Source organism: Dromaius novaehollandiae, chromosome 3, assembly GCF_036370855.1.
Source record: "Dromaius novaehollandiae isolate bDroNov1 chromosome 3, bDroNov1.hap1, whole genome shotgun sequence".
Taxonomy (NCBI): domain Eukaryota; kingdom Metazoa; phylum Chordata; class Aves; order Casuariiformes; family Dromaiidae; genus Dromaius; species Dromaius novaehollandiae.
This window is the reverse complement of record NC_088100.1, coordinates 61,314,733-61,338,092: the sequence shown is the minus strand read 5'-3', so window position 1 is coordinate 61,338,092 and position 23,360 is coordinate 61,314,733. Positions and strand designations below refer to the sequence as shown.

The 23,360-nt window shown below is 40.0% G+C and overlaps 1 long non-coding RNA gene across 2 annotated transcripts in view; it reads left to right on the top strand.

Annotated features, from left to right (window-relative positions):
- Positions 1-1,084: 1,084 nt before the first annotated feature.
- The window catches only part of LOC112995999 (uncharacterized), a 39,265-nt gene continuing 16,989 nt past the window's right edge, over positions 1,085-23,360 (top strand). Inside the window, exons 1-2 of one of the 2 annotated variants that reach the window (XR_010388368.1) lie at positions 1,085-1,234; positions 1,717-1,868. This is a non-coding gene — a long non-coding RNA (uncharacterized LOC112995999). Of the gene's footprint in view, positions 1,235-1,716; positions 1,869-19,937; positions 20,063-23,360 lie in introns of those variants that run through there. The other variant, XR_003262318.2, reaches the window with a different exon arrangement.

The following is a 23,360-nucleotide window of genomic DNA, read 5'->3' as shown; positions in this document are numbered from 1 at the left end:
TCGTAAGTATAATACTAATGTGACTTTTTGTATCTCCTTCATATTACAATAGTAAAATAACATGAAATCTCTTGGCAGCATTCCAAGTTTTGACTTCTCCAATGTATGAGTATATGAACTACTTTGCACGTAGAAAATCTCCTTTGTGCATGAAATCTGCTTAAATCTGTAAAGCATTTGCTTCCAAATTTGTCATACCAGTGAATGTTTTATTCTTCCAGCATTCCCTTCCTCGCCTAAACACTATAGGAGTGGCACTATAAGAATAAAATGTGCTTCACCAGCATCATAGTACCTGTATTATCTTAGTCTACCAGTTAAACCTTTCAAATCTTTAGTTAGACTCCTAAATTCTTCCTAAATGGCTCTTCTGTTGAGGACTACAAATACAGAGCCAACGCTGAGGAATTCTGCCAGTATTTAGCATTTTATACAAATACAGCTTTAGCAGTTCAAATTGGGAGAAATTGTTTTTAAATTTTTGTCATCAGTTTCACAAAACAAAGAACAAAGTAGTAACACTATAGGTGCTTTATCATGTGATCTGACTTCTTTTGCTGTTGACCACAGAAAAGTCACCACTGATAGGCAAATCAATTAGGTAAGCAAAAAAGAATTTTTATCTGTCTGAGATATGCTGCCTCCATCCCTCCACACATAGCTGGCTCTGTCCTGAGGTACATTGATCTAGGAGACTTTCATTCAGTTCCTGACTGTCTGGAGGATTTATATGAATAAAGAGTTGGTTCCTGTGTACTTAAGGATTCTGTGCTTCACAGTAAACCCAAAAGACTTTGTGTGTGTGACTGCAGGGAACCTAAACTGACTCTGAGAGTGTAGCCCTGGCAGTACTCTATTTTTCACAACACTAGATACATTGAACATTCTCATCTATACCTGTGGTGATGCTTCATTATCTTGAACAGGTCTCTTGGTACCCTATCAAAGGGCAGGCACACCAACAGAGAGGAGGAGGTTCAGTAGTAAAGATGCATCTTGAAGTATGTCAGTGGCAGATAACAAACTTCCTTTTCTTCTTTGAGCACTTAGTCATTTATGCATTTTTCACTGTAGGCGATTCCAAGTGGCAAATCCCCTTGAGCTTATCTGGAGAAGGACCTTGGTGTCTTCAAGCTAAGAGCCACTGCCTCTGAGATACTCCACTACCAAAATCATCACTGCACCTAGACGGTTCTGTTATAATACACAGATCTCCATGGCGACTGGAAAGCAGGTATGTTGTTCAGAGAGATCAGGCATCCACAGCCTGTTGTGACCAGAAAAACCTCTGCTTGTCACACAGCATGTGGGTGTACATAATCTCTGTGTTTTAAGAAGGATGGCAATCCAGTATTGACAACTCACAGCCTCAGGAAGACTGTAGGGAAAGACCCTGGTTTAAAAGTCATTAGAACTGGAACAAACCAGTAGGACCACCTGGGCTCATATGGGGGATCCACATTTTGCACAGTGGTAGTATGGATGGTATCTGCAGGATTAATAGTAGGGAGTTATGTCCTAGCAGCCCATGGAAATGATTAAGCTTGCCTGAATCAATGGAGTGAAATAGCAATTTCATGAAATGATTGTGCTATATATGTTGCCCAATGATTACAAATGCCAGCCATTTCACAAAATGACTGGAATTACAGCATTAAGATATTTGATCATTCCATCCAGTAATTACATGACATCAAAGTGTTTTGGGCATTTCAGGTGATGAGAGCCATGTTACTCATCATTCTGTTGTGATGCATGGTGCTGCGACATCTTACTGCATGAACGTCCTCCTAGGTGATTTCATGTGTGGGAAACAGAGATCCCAGCAAACGATCAGTGAGAAGTTCATCTCAGTGAATTATCATGAGGTAAGTTAGCCTTGTCAGTAAGCAGTTTGTGTCTCAAGGTCCTTTCAAAAGGGTAACGCTGTGTTGTAGTCATTCCACAACATCAAGGTGTGCAGCATGAGTGGCCTTGCAGGTACTGACCTCTTCCATCTCTCAGTGCCCCCGGTGCTGAGAACAGCAATGGGACTGAACACAGCGAGATGTAATCTGAGCCTGAAAGTTTCTGCCACCTCAGCACTGCCTGATCCTTGTGAAACCTAGACTTCCTCACAACCAGAGGACTGCTCCAGTGGAGATATCAAGGATATACTTGCAGCACTGATGGCACCTCATAATTCAAAGGACTAGGCAACCCACCAAGAAGACTATCCATGATTTGTGATAACTCATGCTCAATTAGAAGCCTATTTGGTATTGATCTCACCAGGGACTTACTGCAGCCTATGGATACGGACAGCCACCCACACAGGGAGGCTGTCCTGCTCTTCACACACATTTCTCTTTCTATCATCAGTGTCTTTCATAAGGCAGTCCCATCTGTGTGCCTGAAATTGCTCTGAATAACTACACTGACACTAGTATTACTGCTGAGGTTACACCATTTCTTTTTGATGAGTTTTTGAACAGATTCGCTAGGAACTGGAGAGTTCCCTGCCTGTAACAATCTGAGAGCCCTCTAACTCTTCCCACGGAGATCCCAGTCAGCCAGGCAGCCCCTCGCAGGCAGCCCTCCTCTGTGAGTCTTCCACCTTTGCCAGCAAAACACCTTTGGGAAGTATGAGGGAGACAAAACACAAATTTCAGGTGCAGAACATACAGTAAAGTGCAATCAACACAGCTAATTTAGAAGAATGTGGTCTTCCCCATTTCAGTTGCTGGCGGAGGCAGCAGAGACCTACGCCACATAGTAGGCATCCCTGCAGACAAAAGCAATGTTACCCTGCTGTGAAAAAATGGAAGCCTCCAAGAAATGCACAGGGAATTATTTGACTTGTCTTGCCAACATCTTCTCATGCTGAGACTAGAACGAAAGCTAAGCTTGCATCACTGCAAGAAGCTGTTTTCTGATATTCTAGCAGCAGAAGCTTTGTAAAATGTAGTTGAAACAGCCTGAGAAAATATGAAACAAACTCATCAAAAAGCAAATGTTTCAATGTAAAACAGAAGTGTAAAAGCTGATATCTCAATCAGCAAAATAAGCTCTACTCTATGAAGCAGCATTTATTGCTGAATAGTTTAGAAGCTAACGCAAGACTCCATGATTTTGTCCATAAACATAATAGAAAAATAATTTTTACATAACCTTTTGAACTAGTAAATAGCAGGAGTAGAGAGTAGGTTTTTCAAAATAACGCCTAGCTAGTTTCTGTAAGTCATTCTGCAGAAAGTTGATATTTTCTGTCTTTTTTTTGTGACCAGTTGCTCACTCTAACTGTTACACACACCTTCAGAGAGAAAAACTGAGCACAGTGATTCAGAGTGCAAAGTAAAAACCAAAACTGAAAGTTAGGGATTTATCACTAAGTAGAAATTGGAGGGGGGACAACCCCACAAGCGTGAAATCACTTTCTGTATTCAGCATAAGTCTTAAAGGCACTATTTTTATCAGCAAGAAAAAATAAGAGATGAATCATTTTGATTTGGTGCATTTACAAATCATCTTGTTTTTTCTCCCCTGCCTATATTCTCTTCAGAGTGTTAGAGTATTGTCTGTACCTATTTTTGTATTCTAAATGCCACCAAAACATATGAAATACATAGTGGAAAGTTGAAAGCTTTCTGCTTAACACAGTACGTTGTATCAAGATAGGTCTGTTTGCTGGTCAGCTAGCTACAGATATTGACAGGATTCCCAGTAAAAAGTCAACAGAGATGCAAGGAAAAAAGATTAGCTGGGAAAACTGCAGGGTTTTAGCCTAGGGATGCATAGCTTTTGAAACTGTCTGCCTTTATCTTGTACACATTTGGGGTTCATACTCCACAATACTGAGGTTCTGGCCTTTGCAGAAGTGATTCCCAGACTGTGATCTTCATGGCTCTAATGGCTCACGAAGTGGTGGTACATGGTCTACAGTCGGTCTGGGGATTTGTATTAAGTGACGAAAGTGTATAGCATTTTCAGTGGTGAGGTGGCAGTATGTGGCAATCCATGAGAAATTCTGAAGGTTGACTTCAGTCTGAATGGCTTGGAAGCCACTGATCTGGTACACACTGATCTGAGTACAACCCTTCTGGATATATTGCTTTTTCTGGTACAAGAGGAGGATAGTATAGAGGCATTATAGTACACTGTTGCGTGTGAGCTTGGAGGGTCCAATGTTTATAGGGTGTGCCATATTCTCTATGTGTGCTCAGACCAATACCTTTTGCATGCGCAACAGGGATTGATGCTCCACAACAAGTACCAGGGTCTCTGTCCTTGGAGAAGACCCTGCTCGCACCTCCAGAACAACTCACACACTTCTTTTCCCCAAGTCAAGGGGCAGGACAGGGATTTACTGGTACACAAGTGTTCTGTAATACCCTCCACCCTTCCCAGCACGCATGCACATGCACACACGCACACACACCAGGGTGATAGGGGGAGGGGGAGGGCTGCTGAGAGAAAATGACAGCCAGGAGCAAGGTGTTATGTTTGCCAGAGTCCTGCATCCTGCCTGGAGCCACTAGGAAAGACACCAATGGACCAGAGGAATTTTCTGAGGGACTGGGTTTGAGTGTCTGAGGGCTCCTCATCCAGAGTACTGGTTTAAATATGTTGCTAAAGGTTGGATCTGTTTATCAGCTCATAGGAAAGAGATGAGAATGGATATTTATAAAGTCGAAAACACTTGTGGTTTTTTGCATCAGTCAGCTGTCACATATTCATTCTCAGTGGAGATGGTAAGGAGGAAGCGGTTTTAGGAGTGATTTAGGAACAGTCTTCAGCACTGCAGACAGTGGCTTGAAGTCAAACTGGATACATCCACTGTGGTCTGTTTATGTCTGTATTTCCAGTGCCTTTGCTGTATCTGTTCTGAGATCACATGTACTGTGTCTGTCTCCCAGTCTTTCTATGCAATTGTTTATCATAAACAAAATTAGTCACTCAAAATACTCAGATGTTAATTTAATGGAAAAGTAAGCAATTAACTCTTTTGAGGAAGACTGCACTTTTCATTTATTGATCAAGCCAAACCCAAATCACATTTTAAATTAAAGTAACAGACAAAAGAACTGAACATACCACAGAAGGGCGCTACAGTGGCCATTACTTACACTGTAGCTGTGTTTTCTTACTGTTGACCTTACATTTTTTTGATATCGATCCTCAGAAACTTTGTTAATGTACAGGTCATGATATAATAGAATAATTTAGGTTGGAAGGGATCTCTGTAAGGGATCTTCTGTTGTATTTTCTTTGAGGAAAAAAATATACAGTGACATTTGCAAATGTCATGGGAACAATTAGTGTTTGCTTTCCCTTCTTCTGCACACAGGCAACAAGTTTCAGCACAGCAAACTACTTCTTAGTGGTTATACTTGCGGTCAGTAAATCAGATCACATGCTTACTAGGACCATCCCATTCATTCCTAAAAGAAGTAGGCCAAATGTTAATCTGTTACACCATATTTACTTAGCTGTATCTGGAATGAGAATCTGCCTTTCAGTACCATCATACCTTTTTAAAAATGGCAGAAAAAAAAAAAAATCAAGTCGATCTATAACTGGTAGTAGTCTGTACCATATCAGAACCTAGAAATAGCTAGTCTTTATAAGGAAGTTCCTTGATTTCCTGGATAATGCTGTGGAATCCACCACAGAAATAGTACAAATACTAAGATTCATAAGAAATTTTGTAATTTCCTGGGAGCTGCCATGGCTTGGCATCACCTTCAGAACCCTCTGGCCCCTGAAATGCAGGCACCACCAACAGTTATAGAAAACAAAGAGATCTGTCCTCAAAGACGCACCCTGGCAACGTTAGTTAGCTGGTTAGTGTATCCACCTATTCTGTTAATGTGTCCAGGGAAGGTCTGTGTGGTGTCTACTGAAAGTGAAGAGCGTGCAAGTGATCACAGGCTTTGCAGAAAGCATTCACTGTCCGTAGGCTTATGATACAGAGAGCAGAATTGTACAGCCCACAAATGATATTAAGGATGTGCAAGTCCACCAATGGCGCAATGCATCTTGAAACTCAGTGGCTTCCTGGTAAGAAAGTGTGATGCAGGGAAAGGTAGAGATTTGCATTATCTATTTGATTGCTTGCATAAAATCTTGTTAGAGATACTTTGCCTTTGATTTTTCTGCAAAGCCTGTTTAGTATTGTGGGAGAAGGTGGATGTAGTATGACATTGGAAAATACGTTTTCAGTACAATACACAACCCACTTTGCATGTGGCTATTGCTCAAATAAGAAAAATTGACAATGTCATGAGCCAGCTGGACACATCTTTTGGCCATCTGTTCCATATTTGTTTATTTTTTCAACACTTGATTTACTGTTTAGTGTTTACATTTCTCATATTTGGTACTCAGTAGAGAAATACCAAAAGCCGTCAACACCAACTTCCAGCCCAGCCACCCTGGAATTTCCAAACTTCAATATGGCTCTGAAACTGAGCACGAGCTTTGTCAAGTAGATTAGCATTTTATTTCTGTGCTTCTGCCACTCTCATTAGCTGTATATTTTCTAGCTATCTTCAGTCACCAATAGTATAATATTCTCCAGTATAAAACAACATTTGGTTTAACTTGGGAGATTTCTCCTTTCGCTTCAAAGGACAAATAATTATCTAATAGAAGAACAAATCATAACCCTAAATCTAGTACACGAACAATTGCAAATCCTCAAAACCCTTTCCTTACTTCACACCTTCAAAAGACAAGAAACAAAACATGTTTTGGAAAACTTAACAGATATTCTTGAGGGAACAACTGAAGGGAAATTAATCTTAGTGCTGAGTGTGTCTCACAGGATGTGCCTTTCAGTTCTGATTTAAGTCAGTCATTGCATCTCTGGGAATTGTCAAGGCTGCTAACCTGCTTTTGAAAGCAATTTCACAGATAGAGTCTCACTAAATTAGTTTAGTTTTGTTCTTACAAGATTTTTTCTTCATACTTGCTGTTAACATTTGTTTTGTAGCACCACAACCAGAGGGCCACAAGAAAACAGAATTAGGAGAAGACCAAGTTACCAGGTGACCTCAGTCTTAAGCATTTAATGATACAAGAGGTCTCCTAACAACAACCACCCCTGGCAGCAAGGGGAACTAGAGCCAGATCAGGTTTTACTTGTTTAGAATGGCTCAGTCCTAAAAATTCCCGAACATCTCAGACCTAGCAAGTCTAGGAGGCCTAAATGCAGGAACTGCAATTTTGTAGAGACTGATGACCTCACAGTTTGTGATCAGTTTTACTGAAGCACAGCAGTTAAAACTGTCACAAGTGCACTCTACCATTCTGGCTGGGTCAGGAATACAAACTAAAGCTATCTATCTGTTTTACCAGCACTGCAGGGAAATTTAATTCTCCCTGGCAGGAACAACCCCTTGAAGTGTTATCTTGACAACATCTGCAATTTTTCCCTGAATCCACTTCATTTGTCATGGTCTGGAAGACCACAACTACCCAGTTCTTATCTGTTGCTCAAAGTTCTCATGTTGTACCCGGTAGGTGAGTAAGCAACAGCATACACACAAAGCAACAAGAAACAATCCTGCACTTTCCAGAGTTTTACGTGGGGTCCTACTGCTATGTTCATGATGGCAGTTCTGGGCTTGCAATTGCCCTTGGGTTTGTAAATACTAGTTGGGTAACTGCTATTGTAATCCAGACAGAACAAGGAAGGAGGATGGAGTTTGCACCCACCAGGAGGGCAGAGTGAGAGGTGGCAAGCACAGCAAGTATTCCTGCTATCACCAGTAGTAAATGTTTCCTTTCAGATATTCACTTTTTTTTTTTTTTGTTAACTGACTTTTAGTGACAGTGACTTTATTCTGTTTTATGAAATATTGTTAAGGAAATCATAGCATCCAGTTCATTTTGCTATGATGGTGTTGAAAGCTACAGACTGGAACATTTGAAGTGACACAGATAGCAACTGTTTGAGTGTAATAGTGTTTGCTATACAGTGCTTATATTCATTCAAAAGACCCAAAGCCTATTTAATAGCTAAGTCCTTTTACTCTTTTTGGATTACTTATTTAAATATCAATATCATATATTTGGGGAAATGGCAGAAAAGTAGTTTTTCATTATGTCTTGGAAGGATGTTAAATATCAGCTGAAGTTAGGTGTCCTGAAGCAAGCAAAAAAAAAAAAAAAAAAAAAAAAAAATTCTCTGGGTTATAAATGTTAATTATTCTTTAGTCTCAGAACAGCAAGGATATCTTAGAGGACTTCAAGGAAGCTGCTGTTCTATTAATATGGTAAGTGTAATAACCAAAAATTTCTTTTCTAGATTGCTTGCTGTATTAGATCTCATTATTATTATTCAGTCAAAAAGGAACAGGGGTCCAGGCATGAGTTAGCATACAGTCAAAATAAAAGCATGATATTAAAATGTTCTACTTATATAGAAAAAAAAATACCTGCAAGTTTTTAAAATGCAGCTGTGCAAATGACCAGCAAAGCTGAAATTCTGGAACATAGCAACACATGCTCTCCCAGCAGGCTAAAGTTCCTTCTCTACAGTTCATACATCTTGCAATCCACTCTAGTTTTTCAGATGGAAAAGTCATGTGCTAAGTAAACCATCCTCCCAGAGGTGGCCTGAGTCACATAGCATGAGGAACTTGAGGCTGCACTCAGGCACACCTGAAAGACACAGCAAAGCAATACGTCATTAAGATAAGTTGACTTCCTGGTTGGGCAGTGCATGGAATGACTTTGCAGTCTTGCCACGTTCTTCAGTATTTTCCATGTGGACTTTTCCTAGGGCTAGATAGCAGTTGAGGTTTCCTGCATATCATATTATAAAAACCAATTCCTGTATTTCACTGTATTGTATTGTATTCCTGCTGTTCCTTTGGTTTCCACAATTTTGATTTATGATTACTGGCAGTACTTGGGCTAAGTTCTGTGAAGTTGCACCTTCATAAACACTGTTTTTCTGTGTCTTTTTATAGTTTTCCTAGGGGCAAGTGAATTAAGCCTCGGCTATTTAGCCCAGTTAGTTGGATTTCAGTGGGACATATTTTGTCTGTCAGTGGCCAGAGAAAAGAACTGTTTAGGAAAAAAGTCAAAATAGTAATTTTAGTAAAACAAATCCAGTTCTTCCAAGCTGCATGGGGGTAGCAGTATATTTACTGGCAGGAGAGCAGGCAGCCTGGAGAGCTCTAGTAGGACTGGGCTGCCCAGGTAGCATGAGTCTGGAGGCCTGGATTTTCATAACACAGGCTACTGTGGAGATGGAGAATTATGAAACTGGAAAATATTTTTCTGATGAAAGAGCAGCACTTTGAGGGAACTGGCATTTTCTTTCTGAAAATACTGACTCACTGAAGTTGATCAAGCATGAGAAACATCATGGAGAAAACTCCTAAACAGATTCACAACAGGACTTGACAATAAATAGGTTAAGGCTGGAAGATACGGGCAGGACAAAAATGGTTTTATGGCACATGTACAGTCCTGCAGATCTTGAGAATGATCTAATGTGATTTAGATTTTTGGCACATGTTTACAGCAGCCTCAGAGCCACTCTCACGCCAGCTACCTGTGAATTGTGCATTGCAACATGTCACAGACATTAGGCTGAACTCAGCAGAGCCATATTCCCTCAACCCAGACAGATCCATTCCACCTGAGAAAGTACCTGACGCAGAAATCAGCTTTTTGCCTCTTAATGTCTTTCTGTCACAAGAAGAGGGGATGTGCTAAAAAAGTTCTAGTTTTGCTCCATCTGATTTGCACAGTATAGTCAAGGATCTGTTTGGGAAGAGAAAAATTAATTTTGAAGTAAACTTCTTAAGCTCTGTTTTTGATGCTGTGCCAAGACTGCCCTTATTTGTGTATGCATAGGGCCTGAACGTTAATAACATTATTTATATTTAATCAGCAGAAAGCTCTTTTATAATTAATTTTATATGAAACAGAATCTAGCTTCTATACTGCTGATTTTACACTCAATTGGATTGATCAGAGAGTCTTATTTTTTGCTGCATTGCTCTAGAAAGGACTGCAGCATTTTATGTATGATTACTATTATTAAAGACAAAGTAGAGGTAAAATACTTGGTTACTATAGATAACTAAGAGAAACTTCAAATACCAGGGGAAAGCACGTATCGCTTCTTCTATACCCACTCCAACTTTCCTGCTAATCTTTGTGACCCTTACCATGAAGCCAAACATAGTTCTGAGCAAAGGCTGTGTCTGTGCTTCTTTCTTCCTTGAATCTTCCTCACAGACCAGCCCCAGTAAGGCAAATGTCAGCTGATAGGTAGCACACATGAATCAGCCTGGCTCATACCACACTAAATGTATGACTTCTCATTGGATTTAATGTACCTGATGATAGTTAAATCTCCTGCACTCACTTTAGCCAACATATGTGGAAGGTATGAGTGTAGGTGCAGACAGAAAAATGATCAACTATTACTCCATACATTGTTCTTCATATGGTGAGGGGAAAAACACTTCTATTATGTATCTTGTTATAACATATGCATTAAAATATACAATCACACCCTCAAAGAATGGAAACAGTGTTTAGAGAGGGTAAAAATGACAGGAGCACTGTAATCAAAAATGCCTAATTTACTAATACTGTTAAGTGAGGCTGGATCCAGTAGCCCAACAGAGGCAGGGCTGCCGCAACTCCATGCCTCCAGGTCTAACCAGTAGCACAAAGGCATACACAAACACGTGTATAATATATATATATGTGCACACGGCACCCCACTGCCATCACCACCTGCCATTGCTTCTCAAGACTCCTCTGTGTGTGTGCGCACATGTGTAGACCAGCTTTTTATCATATAACCCCAAAAAACCTCCTTAAAAATATCCCCTAACAAAAACTCTGCTTATATTACCCGTTTTTGTTACCAGTTTATTAACTGCTGTCTTCCCCCTGCTGTTCCCAGACTCTTGTTTACTTGTGCATAGGAACATTTTTTGGGATCAGAGTCTCTCGGAGACAGGGGCCGTGCCCAAGTTATGTGAGCGCACAAATAACAGAGCCAGACTGTGTCTGTGCTACCAGCAGTGTGATAGGGTGTGGGAAACAGGGGAGCTGGAAAGGCTCTTGTTGAGGGTAGCCAAGCCTGTCCAGAGGGTGAGGATGCCAAGTCCGTCCCTTAGAGGAGAAGGGCAGGTTGCACATTGTCTGGGGCTGGGAGCTCTGGGGCTCTTCCTAAAAGGCTCTTCTGCTTCCTTTTCTGTCTGCCAAGAGCTATTAACCACACACATGCACAAACAAACCAAGAATAGTTAGAGATGCTTTTACAAAGCTTGTGTTTGAATTACTGCTTTAAAAAACATATTTATACAGCCAACAACATCACTCAGCCAGTCAGTTGTACTCACCATTTCTCATAAAATATGCTCTAAGTGCTCCCTCTGTCTCCCCAGTCAGACCTCCCACACCACAGCAGGGGTTGGCTAGTGAAGGACTGCTGGTTACATCTCCCTATCCTTGTATTCTGCTTTTGAGTCTATTCAGGCAGTGTTAGAAATGCCATACTCCATCCTATTCCTGGATTGATCCATCCACAGGGACAACATCACTCCCCTTTCATGTAGCAAGAAACAACACTCAATGTAGGGGACTGGGAAAAAAAGGTTTTACTCACACAGCCAACACAACAGACCTCACTGTGGTTGGTTATCCAGAGCATTTCTGCAGAAGAACATCCTTGTGTGGTGCACTATGCTCCTGAAGAGTCCACTGCACTCTGACATTTTAAATCTTTTGCTAGGAAGTAATTGAAAAGAAAAGAATTAATAAGCAGGAAAACACTGAACCATTTGCAGGACACAAGAGGGACACAGCAGGAGTTGACTGAAGATTTGATTAAGCTCATTGTGTGTATAGATGTGGAAACTCACTAATTAATACTGAGTGATGATATCAATTATTTAATTAGCAGTCTCCAATGCACTGCAGCTGCTGAATTTTGTATTGTAGTTATCTCTGGTGAAAGAACATTGCTTGTCTTTCACTCAGAAACAAAGCTATGTAAAATAAGGGTTTGGTGAAAGATTCCAGAATAGCAATTGCAGGGACTCGAGTCTTCTAATTATCTAAAGCACTGCAGTGCAAACTTTCCCAATTGCCATGACAATGTGTCTAACACTGCCCTGGAGAAGCCTGACACAAGGTGTTGAGTGGGTGTTTCAGACTCGTTGCTTATTAAAACCCTGGTCTCTGCTCAGACTTTCACAAGGGCTCCCAATTAGTGCCAATTGTGATAATAGCGTTGACCATGTGGATGTTTTTCCTCCAGGAAATGCAGTGAGATCCTACTGCAGCTCTGAAACAAAGATACCTCAGTAGGAAAACAAATTTAAGAGTTTTAAGAGTAGCATCTCTGAATACAGTTTAAATTGTATATTTACATTGCATTAAAATCCTTGCAATATCAGTCTTGTAAAAAATGTATTATGAAGAAAACAATGATAGGTAATAATACCAAAATATGTTCTGCTCTTTAAGACAGTGATAGCAATTACCCTACAGAAGCCAGAGGAGAGCTGTGACCGGGAGTAGTTAATATTAGTGACAGGCTGCAAATGTGAGATAATTTTGTACAAAGCCACTACTATCACAAGGTGTTACTTAAATTATTTGTCTGTGTTCTAAAAATCATTTGTACCAGCCATACCTGACTCTCAGTGCATATCAGTATCTCTTATTATTAAAATCAATCTATTCTCCAAAGATATTATTGAAAGAACTTGTTGCATTTCAAAGAGGCTCTGAGAAATATTACACAAGTTACTTCTGAAATTAAGGCATGTAAGTGATGAACATTTCTATAGAGAATAAATGATTTTAGGTCAATGCAATTTTGTCTCCATCAAAATTCATTATACATGTTGGGAAATGTAACAATAAGAAAGGAGTGGGAATCTTCAGAGGAGGTGTAAAAGGTTCAGAGCTTTTCTGCTCAGCATCATTAGCAAATTCTTACTCATACAAATACAATAGAAAAAAAACAGAGTATCTCCTGTATCATGCATGCTAATCCATGTGAGCATATAGAAAGCAGAAGTGACAGCTGTGGAAAGACAGCTAAGAGAAAGCCTGAACGCAGGTAAGCAGTTCCCAGTGGGCAGGAGAGACAGGGCAGATGCAAGTGAGTTTGCAGCTGCTCCTGCCTTTCAGAGGCTCTGATGCACCTCCCTTCTGGTTTCAGGTCTGCAAGCATGGACTGGGAGGTGGGTTTTATGTCCTTGCAGACCAGGAAGACTTTCTGTTTTATTAGGACAAAATCATCAGTAGCATGTTATTAACTAACACCTGGCCAAAGATTCTGAGAAAAGGAGCAAGGAGGCTCAGCTTTGCAAGTTCAAGAGGGTAACATTTCTCAAAAGATGATTCTCAGAACAAAATTTATGCATTTCTGGATCTCAGAATTGTCCTCCTACTTAATCCAGAAGCATCATAGCAAAATCAATCTGTACCTGAGCAAAACAGAAATTTGGTCTGTTGGGCACAGGAAAGTATGGTCACCCCTTTTCAGATACTGTGCCACTTTGGATGTAGTTAGGTCACCCTCTTTCTCCACCAAGCACAGCCAGCACTGTGGGGAAATTGGGTCACACAAAAGCACTCCCAGACTTCTGCTTACACTAGATGTTAACAAAGTGACGTGCTTAAGCTATGACTTCTTACCAGGAAGGTGTTCCTTCCCATCTCATCCCACAGGGATCCAATCTGTTGTTTATGCTTTTGTCCCTGCTGGACCACCTCATTGATCTTCAGGCCTGAAGACTTGTGTGCTTATGAGAGGGTTGTAGTGCAGAGCATGGTGTCTTCTCTGAAGCAGAGGTGAGCATGAGCAGTCAGAGCTGCTCTTTGTCCTCTACCATGGATTTTAATGGAATAGAGTCAAGTTCAAGGTATTTGGGAGAAGATGGAAACCAACTTTTATGCTGTGTAAGTTGAGCCTAGGATCCCTCTCTAATCATTAGACAGAGAAGCTCCTATCTGAGGTGCTCTGAATTGCCCTTTTGGAGACTCCACTGTTTGTTTGGAGTGGCTGGATTCACAAGGAGCTATACTGGGTGTAACAATTGATTGAGCAAGTGCATGGGAGAGAAATCCATTAACAGCTACCAGATAAAAAGACACCAAACCTGACTAAGCTGTGAATTGTTTGAAACTTGGAGAGTGACCTGGGGAAGTAATACTATATATTTGCTCTATTTTTGTACTCTTTCTGAGGCATTTTCTGTTGATTACTGTCTAACAGGACACTGGACCTTTGGTGTGCACCAGTCTTAAGAGTACTCTGGATGTACTCATTATCCATGGTGTGCAGCGGTCTGAATCCAGACAAGCTGAAAACCTTCCCCTGCTCCAGAAGGCAAATAACCCACTGTAACTCTGCTCTCCGAACATCCCAGAATTTTCCCCAATAATGGTAAACCTGGTCTATGGAGTTTTTAAAACTCTGACTCACAGGTACCTTTCTCTCTCTAATCACCGAGCAGTCTGACCACCTAACTTAAGGTTGTGAATTCCACCAAGTGCCTAGATGCTGATGTATTTTCATGTTATCAACCCTAAGATTGCATACACAGCTTTTGGTCATCTGCAAAAGGGCTGGTACCTAGGAAGTGTACTACAAGGTGTTAAATAAGCAGCCTGCAAGAAAAAACTGGAGCTCTAAGAGTGAAAAGGATCAGCACTCTGGAGCATGCAAGGACACATGACACATTACTATTTTTAGGACACAGAGGACACATTAAGTATGGGTGTTTCAGATATTGAATACTCAGTAACAATATATTTAAGGGAAAAAGTTGTAGTCATCAGTTTATTTTCTACACTTAGAACCTAGCCAGAGCGCACTAAAGATAAAGAAAAAATGTCTGTGAACTTAGATGGGCTTTGAATCAGGCTCTTACACTACAGTAAGCACCAAAAAGCAGGTCACGTTTGTGTTTTGCCTGCGCTCACTGCTAAGGACTGCCTTTATTTTTAAAACATTTTTTGATATATCAAAGTTATTGGGAGCATTTAATTAATTTGTCCCTTTTCTAAAACCAGACAGTCTACTATATAATGTAGATGACACTCTCAGAGTCTGTAATGGCTTTCATACTTGATCATAAATCAGTCACCACTGATATGCTAGGGAGGTTATAGAAAGCGCTGCAGTGTAGCTAAGCCTTGAAGCATGTTGATGTGCAGAGCAAACAAGAGCATAGTCACAATATTTCTTCCTAAATCAAAGCAATATGTTTCATTTCCACACCTTGACCTACTTTAATTCCTTCACCAGGAAAGGAGGAATAGGAAATATGTATTTAACTCTTTTGCCTTTACTGTCACTGAGAATTTGCGGGGGGGGTGGGGGGGGGGAATGCCCCCAGACAAACAGAAGAGATTGAATAAATCTCTTTGTAGGTCATGTGTATTTTTATCAAGCTCCCTCAGGTCAACGAAGGAATAATGTTCAGAAAAATCCTAAGGCTACATCTCAGAAACGTCTTACCTAAGTTGCAATGGCTAATTTAAGTTGTAAAATAATTCTGAAAAAATTCTGCCTACGCCAAGCAACATTTCATGCCAGGTTTATGTAACCTGTTATAATATGTTCCCTCCACATATGGTTGTATGTCTGGAGACTATCAAAGCAAGCTTTATAGGAAATGGAGGTAACCATATCAATTCAGGGAAGAGGAAGGTCTGTTTTGTTGTAATGAATCCCATTTTGCTCTGTTTTGACCCTGCCATATGCTGAGTCCAAGGAAATATGGTACTTTTCTCTTTCACTGCTGTTGTACAAAGAGAAATTTTTAGGTTATTTAACTTTAAAGAATTTACAGACTAAATTCAAATATGGGTTTTTTTCCATTTTGACATGAATGCACACCCACATGTGAGAAAGTATACCCCACAGCAAAACACATTTATAGAAAAGCCAGCTATATACATTGTGCTGCATCAACAATGATATCAGTGAAAAGAAAAAAATGGAGTTCACATTTGTATTTGCCTGTGTCCAATTATTGCTTGAGTGGGACAGAATGACAGTTTGTAATGGTTGCTAAAACTGTACTTTGCTTGATGTCAAGGAAAATAGCCCTATGCAAGAAGAGTATGTTTCAAAAAAGTCTTGACGCTGTTTTTAGGAATGAAAAAATTGTAAATCTCTTGCATCCATCCTCATCCTGAAAACAAAAAACCAATAGTTGCTTATGATAATAGTTCCTAAAATAGAAAATTAAATATTAACTCAGAATAAATTGGATACAAAATGAAACAGCTACTCTTGCAGCAAACAGTGTAGATCTCAGCCTTGCTCCATAAGGTTTAAGGTTTTGCTAGGTAACTGTACATGTACCTTTTAAATTTTAAAGGCATTGCCTTTATTGCCTGTGGGAATAAAAAATAAATGGTTCACATCACTTGGCTATCTGGGAGAGGCCTTGTGCTGAGAAGTTAGCTATGTATGTGAGGTCAGATTGTTGTGATGAGGGGAAATGTGCAGAGAAGTGGATTAGGTTGGGCATTTTCAGAAAAGAAAAAAACTTTCAACAAAATAGATTGGACAACCCAGTGTAAATTAAAAATGACACTTATTTTAGTATATGGCAAAACACATCCTGCAGCACTTCTAGCCCAATGTTTGTGGAACATTTCTATTAGTTAGGAAAATAACACTTTCTAATTACAATTAATATAAGTCAAATGTACACATAGCACTTTGCAGAAGCAAAATGTCCTGGGCAAAATTCTGCAAGTTGTCAAATCAGAGGTTGTTCTTAGTGTGGTACTGGTTATAACTAAAATGTTATGAAATCTCTGTTGATTAAATTAATTACATGAGGCACATGATTAACTAGGAATTCCGTAGTTTCTTCCCTGAATGTGACATTAACTCTCCAAGATTTCACCTGATTTAAAAAAAGTATTCCAAATAGGACACTATATTATTACAAGACCTTGCAGTCATGATGTATATCTTTTTATTAGGCAGGAAAGAGAACAAGTCATTACAGCCATGTTGTCTCAGGAGAGAAAGGAAACAGTCTGACACAAGCAATGCAACAGAGTGATAAGATTAGATCTTTTTTCCAAAGGTGTTGTTGTTGTTGTTATTAATATTAATGCAGTGTTTGCAGATTGTCATTCAGGACTAGGGCTTTGTTATTGCAGACGCTACAAAGATACATGCAGAGAAGTCAGTCCTTGACTGGAAGAACTTCTAAAGTAGAGTTATTTTCCTTATATTATTTTTCTTGTGTGTCACCCTGTTCCTAATGCCGGAACAGTTTGATTTTATGAGGTTAGAGTTAAACCACTATCAGAAGATGTATCAAAGTAATAGTCTATAATTCTTCCTCTCACTTGCATGCTGCTGAATATCTGCTAAGACTGTATATAGCATACCATAATGGTCAGTAATTCAGTCTCTACCTCAGACGGGGTCAATGTCAGAAATTACTTAACAGTGGCTTATACTTAATATTTTTACTAACTAACTGTAATTTCTTAGTTGTTTCAGTAGGAGAGTTATTAACTAGACTCTGTCATTAGTTTTCCTCAGTCTTTTCCTGATTTTACACTGCCTACAGTACTAGGCCTCTTAAATATTAGAACAAAGCTACATCTGCAGTTTTGGTTAGTAAGTTTGTTTAAAAGCCAAACCAAAGCATAACTGTTCCTGGGAAAGTACATGATTACGTACAATGAGTATGCTGATACAGCAGCGTTTTACACTTGCTTGGCAAAGGAATGTATATTTCTTTACATTCCAGTCCAGCTAACTCCCAGGGTAATCACAAAGCTCACATTAAAGCCTTTCACTTCTAAAATGAAATGTCTGCTTTTATGATTATAAAGTGGGAGGGATTGGGCCTGATGTGTTGCAAATGCAAATGTTACAGAAAGTGACCTGCAGGTACCTGGATTATTCTGGCCTGCCTGTTTCAATAGTGGGTGCGATGGGGTGGAAGCAGCAGGCGCTCACATCGGCCACAGCAATTGTCCGAGGTGCCTGGGACCACGCTGGGAAGTAGCCAGGAGGAGGAATGTGGGCAAGAAGCTGAGCTAGAGATTGGATAGGAAAGGTGTAGGCATCTGTCACCCTCTTGGATCCCCTTCGGACCTGGGTTCTCAGGAAGCAGCAGACTTCAAAGCCTCATGAACTATTTAGAAACAGTTCCTGATTCTCTTCCATTTGTGTACTGTGACTGCTCTCTCGACTGAAAAAGTAAATGAATTCAAATAATGGCCTCAAATTGGCTAAAGTTCTAGAAAAAGTAAAAAAATAAATTTACACTACGTTGACTAGCGCTGGGCAAATGTTAACAAGACACAAGCATAAATGAGAAAACGCTCTGTATGTTTCTAGTCAAGCATTACAAAATTTGACAAACAAACTAATTAATCAACATGGGAGGAATATATATTTCTGTTTCGTAGGCTTTCATAATGAACTAAGGCCTTAAGCACTGTTTGTTCTATTGTGTGACCAATACAAGTGCTAGTAGTGTTTCAGAAATCACATTAGACCTTTTGGGGGTTGTGTTTAGTTACTTCAAATTCTCAATGTCAAAATTTCAAAAGGAACTGATTCTGCACTAATGAGCAAGCAACCTGAAGGGTTTCTTGTTTGTACTTTGGGTTTGGTTTAATTTGGAGGAGTTCAAAGAAAGCAGCCATAGGACAAAATATCAGGAATGAAATCTGCCTTCTCAAGTTGTATTAAACAAAAAACTAACATGAATTACTGCTCCAGTTATTCTAATTGCATACTGTGTTTCTGTAGTGCTCAATAGCCCTTGTGAAGGACTAAAGAATGTCCATTGTGGTATATGCTTTGTGAATGCATAAAAATTCTTGCCCCAGACAGCCGAGACACCAGGTTTCAGGTAGATTGTGATGGAGGAGTATACAGAAACAATGAGAAAATACTAGTTACCAAAGAAGATAGTGATTTCAGTACACCAGCAATCTAACCAACGTTGTTTTGCAGGCATCGTAGCAAAGAAGAGTTGTAGGAAGGGCTTAATGGTGACTTTAGGGAACTTTGCTTCTCAAGCAGGACAGGCAACACTGATAACAATACGGTTGGTATTACGGGCCAGTTTAAACATGGAGGGAAAGGTGACAACATGCAGGAGCTACCTTCACAGTACTGAAAGAGAATTGCAGTTTTCAGCTTTGTTTAAGGAGAACATTTTTGTAACCTTTATTGAGAGCAGCCTCAGTAGAATTCAAGACGCAGGAGCCAGATGGAGAGGTCTGAGGACCAGGAGTCGCCGTGGACAGGACAGCCAAAAAGCCGATCCATGCATGGGAGAAGGGCAGGAGGCACTGGAGGGGAATTGGACTCACCGGAGAGTTTAAGGTAAGTTTGACTAGCGAGGAAAAAGCGTCAAAAGAAATAAAAACAAGTAGTAAGGGGGAGATGAAAATGATTTGTGCAAGTGAAGAAGAGTCAAGCAAAGGAAAGCAGCCAAGAAATCTCTGTGTATGTCAGGAAAGTGAGAGAAGAGGGTTGTAGTAAGGGAAGGCAACAAGATTAGGCAAAGGGAAGGACAAGTATTCTGTCAATTTTCTGTTTGAGGAAATCCACAAGTTCCCGTGGAGCAAGAGAAGTGGAGGCAGAAGAGAGGAGGATGTAAAAGAAATGACTCAAAGATAGTAGTAAAAGAGCAAACACTGTCAGCCAGCATTTCACTATAAAGCACGGCACTATTAATAAACCATGTCTTGAAGGCATTACTTCATTTTTGCTCTGCTCGGTAATAACACAGATGGGTTTGGCTGAACTAGGAATGAGAGACTTCAGCCTTTTAATTATTAAATAAATAATTGATTTTAATTAATAACACAATAGAATAATAATAAAAAAATAAAATAAATGAATGAATGAATAACTAAATAAATAAGTAACAGATAGCTTATTAAAACACAGACACCAGCAAACCAGCAAGTCCTGCTGCCTCTTCTCCCCCCTCCCATGGGTCTGGCCACCTGTGAGCAAGACCAGCACTGACACGGCGCAGCTGAGTAGCCTCCTGCCAGGCAGTGGTGGTGGAGCTGGGTGAGTAAGAGCTGGGAGCATTGCTGGGGCCTCCACGTGGCAATACCTGACGCCCAGGACCGGGGCTGCATATTCTGTACATTCAATGTGATGCCAGTTTGTACCCAAGCAGCTGAGGCTGTCACCTTTGCCTGCCTGACCTTATCACAAGACACCATCATTTTTGCTGCTCTGGCAAGCAGTGAGAAGGAATTAGAGACCATCTGGATTATGTTCCCCTTGCTGTATTCTGGAAGTACGTTACATAGTTTGGAAGCAGAACAGACTATCTTACAGAGTGATGGATTAACTGGGTTACTCTCAGGAGAAGTTAGCATGTTTTGTCATGGGAAAAGCATTACTTCTTCCAGGAAATAGGAGGACAAGTTCTGGCATCTTCCTTCTAGCAAAAATCTGGTATCCTCAACTACTCTTTGAGTAATCATCCTTCAGTCAAGGCCCAGCAAATACAAACAGCAGCTAAACAGGGGTGAATCGTGATGAGGTTTATATTATACTCATTGCAATTCTGCAGTGGGGCTACATGGAGAATACAAACTGGGACCAAGATTACCAAACTTGCTTAAGCAACTGGTAGTCCCAAAAGTAAAGGTATTGCAAGCATCTTTCACCCAGAAAAGGTTTTAACTATAAGCCCAACTCAATTCTCACCAGGTATTTTTCTTCTACCATTCTTAAGGGATCGAATTCTTAAAGTTTCTAAATGTCATCTGTGAAGTACTGAGCACTGTCAGTTTTCATGGCCATCAATCATTTCTTCCAGCAGAGAAATTCAGAACGCTTTCCTCTCTAAGGACCATTAAGGTCAATGAAGAGCAGGAGATTGGTGGAGAAGGAGACAAATACATGCAAAACTGCCACTGCTGATCTGGTTAACCAAGTGCAGGGTACAGGGATCTAACTACTCAAGCAGTCTTTGTTGAGAAACCTGCTGTGGTGCCCCTTTCTTATACCTTCAATGTCACAATTTTGTGAGAATATACTGATTTCATTTGACACACCTAATCCTGCGACTGCTGAGTAAAAATAACCACACTATCTGTTGGAGCCTGCAAAGCTTCCACAGTGAGCTGAGAGTTTCGGTGCTTCCATTTGTTCTGTATGAATAATGCAAATAACTTTAACATTTCAGAAATCTTATTAGCCCTCCTGTAATGGGGCTTCTGATTATCAGCAGAAAAGTTTCTGTACAGTTTCATGTATGATAAAAGTAACAGTGCAGTTTGAAATGCATACCTCCCTGCACAGATTTATAATCACTGAGATTTATGCAGGTGAACTGTGTAAAAACAGAAGGAAAGGAATTTCCCTGACAGCTTAAGGCAATATGTACCTTGACAGCTCTATGAGTGGAAAAAACAACCATCATTCTTCATTTTCCCCCTTCGAAACAGGCTTACACTTGTGTTTTGATTTGTCAGTCCATATGATGATCTAGGGCACTTCTAATACTGGGTGGGTATTACCAGTTACCAGCTATTTAAGAAGCAAAGCCAAAAGTTTATTACCAATGTGTGTCTCCACAAGAAGGAGCACATAATCAAAATCCTGGCCTGAAACTAGACTGTATTTATGTAGGACTGTATCTCTAAGATACCTAGCCTTCTACTTCTATTTGCTGTCCTAGAATGGCAGTTGAATGTGGGCAAATTAGGAGGCTAGAAGAGAGGAGTAGTGAGTTCTGTTCCCTGCTGTGGCATTGATTCATGGTGCGATCCCACTAGATATGCCTGGAGCCATGTGCAACAATTTCTTCTGCAGAACAGGTCTTTAATCCTTCACATATAGCCTTATTATTAGGTAGTATGTGAGTAGGGCTTATGGGCATGGTAACACTTTGGTCTGTGGTTTTGTGAAGCTTAGTTAAGTTTACATTTTAAATACAGAACTTTGAATCCATGGATAAAACATATTCTAGAATAAGATGTTTAAATTTCAGATAGTAAAATCCACACATTTAAACATGTTCTACTGATTACCACTAGTCCTTATCAGCTCTATCAGTGAATAAACAGGCTTTGCTGTAGGCAGTATCAGGACACAAAAGAATACAAAATACTATGGGGAAATGGTTTTCATTGAGAAAAGAAAATGTGAACAAATTGTTTCTGCCTCCAAGTAAGTGATCTGTCGATAAAAGGTCCTCCCATAGAAGCCACAGTTTGATCATTGGCATCTGCCTCAGTACAGCTTATCTTCATTTAAGTCAGTGAGGCTTCTCATGAGTGGATCACAGCATCTATCTAAGCCCCTTGAAAGCAGCTGGGCACTGCTCTTTGGAGCATTCAAAGCATTAGCTGATAGTATTGTTGGGATAGAGAGGAATCATTCAAAATTCAGTTGGTAAATCATACTTACATGGAAAGAGTTTATCAGACATTGGGAGGCATTTTTATATTGGCCTGTGTGTGTATTTGTTTAAGAAGTTTTCCTTCTATTTATTAAAATAGCGTATGGCATTCAACAAATCCAAAAAAAGATAAGAAGAGGCCTTGATTTATTTTTAATACAGTACGTATCCGTTTGTCATATAATTTGAATTATGATCAGTACAGTATCATCCCATTACTCAGCAAGGGAGCTGTCAGGAACATGTGAACAGACTACTGAATTTTTCTGTGGTATTTCTGACACAGCATAGTGGTATTTCTGACACTAAGCACAGGTATTCACGAAAATAGTTGCTATAGAAGACAAGGAACCAGTCTCGTCAGTTGGAGCAGGGAGAAAATAGAGAAAACATTTCTGTAGTAGTACATTAAAGGACATACTAACTCAGCTCTTTCAAGAATTGGCACTGTGTATATACAGCCACTTTTCAAAAATGGATCTCTGGATGAGGCAAGTGGCGGGGGGGCATAATGGGAATTTTTGTTGATTAGGAGACCTCTAGTTTTGATCCAGTTGATAAAAGTATGAAATGCTTTGTGTTTCCAGTTTGATTGCCAGCTCCATTGTCGGCTCTGTTGAAAAGAATCATTGCTTGTGTTCCAACTTTGCACATGCAAGCTATGAGCAAGATTTTGCAATTTATTAGTTTGATAAAGTGTGTCATGTCATCATTAGACTCTTAACCAAGCAAATGTTTGCTGCTTAAGCACTATTGAGCAGAGCATGATTTGTGGCAAGCTTAGAAATGTTTATGCATGTGCTTAATTTTACTGCCACGGGTGGGCCCGCTGAAGCCGATGGAGCTATTCTTGTCAGCAAAGTTAAGCATTCACAGATATGTGACTGATAACAACAATTCATCCAGCAGTTGGGCGTGGACAGGTACTGAAGGGGGCTTGTGATGAGT